Source organism: Centruroides sculpturatus, unplaced genomic scaffold (assembly GCF_000671375.1).
Source record: "Centruroides sculpturatus isolate CEXI.00-Female unplaced genomic scaffold, Cexi_2.0 scaffold2144, whole genome shotgun sequence".
In the NCBI taxonomy this organism is placed as follows: Eukaryota; Metazoa; Arthropoda; class Arachnida; order Scorpiones; family Buthidae; genus Centruroides; species Centruroides sculpturatus.
In genome coordinates this window covers 19,686-20,984 of record NW_019386637.1, presented here as the reverse complement: position 1 = coordinate 20,984, position 1,299 = coordinate 19,686, and positions in this window count along the sequence as shown.

Here is a 1,299-nt window from a genome sequence, read left to right as displayed (position 1 = left end):
CCCAAGCATATGAAGTATACAATACTGAAAAAACAGGAGTTGGAGTAATATTTTTATGTCTTCTGACTCCAGCTTCACAGACCTGAATTACCCGAGTAAATACAGTATGTACAGTAAGTGTAATTTACAAATGTATAATAAAAAATCATTTTTATTTCATAACAAAATCACAATAAAATTTATTTGGTTTATTACTATGTTTATACGATGAAAGTTAACTCCAGTAAGATTTAATTCCAATTAAGTTTACCAGGATTAAAAAGAGTAGAAGAAAATGGTCAAGATGGTGTTTGTAGAGTTGGTTATTGGTTTAATTTGACAGTTTTTTCCACTCATTTTTTATGTATAGTAAAATATTAAATACAATTGAGTTACTTTGAATGAAACGACGAAACAAATATTGCAGAAATAGCGTTAAAATAACTTGCTTGTTAGAATAGTGATTGGAATTAGCTAATCAGTTCTGTTCAAGTGAGAAAAGTTTGAAAGCTTAATTGGGGTTAATTTTTATCTTATATTATGGGTCAATGTCATTCCCCTTGAAAACTCTGCATTTTATAAATATAATTTTGCTAAAGCATTGATAAAATATATTTTTATCACGTATTATTATTATAAAGCTATATTTTATATCAAGATTCTTGATCGGGCTACTTTACCGCTACCATTAATAATTAAAGTTAGAGTAATTTTATTATTAACTAGCTGCAAGGACTCGCTTCGCTGAGTTTTTATTTGTTCGTACATTTGTATGTAATATAGTTTTTTTATATATAAAAGACTGTGTTTCTAAGTAATCTAGCTGTAAGGACCCGTTTCGCTGCGCAAAAAGTAACGATAGTAAAGATTAAGATTATTACATCATAGCCAATCTTACCCGTTTTCACATAATGCAAGAATTATACCCCCGTTTCCAGACTAATTAGAGAATTTTTACATGAGTCAAAAAATATGTTCGATTTCCTGCAAAAACGCAAAAAACAGCCTGTAAATCTTGCATGCCGCTTTATATTAACACTTTCTGGTCCCGATTCTAATTCTGATCGTCTCCTGTTCACGTGCAGTCAAACGAACTATTTTCAACGTTTCTGGAACATTTACAATCGTTCTATAATCGAACCAATATTCGAATTTTATGTTCGAATTTAATTCGAACAAATTCGAACAAAACATTCGAAATAGAAAGCCACTTTCAAGCCCATATCTCCCGCACCCTTATAGCTATCGAGACACAACCACCCCTATGCACGAATGGAGACTTGGGGCTACCACCACATACAAACACCATTCACGTGCGAT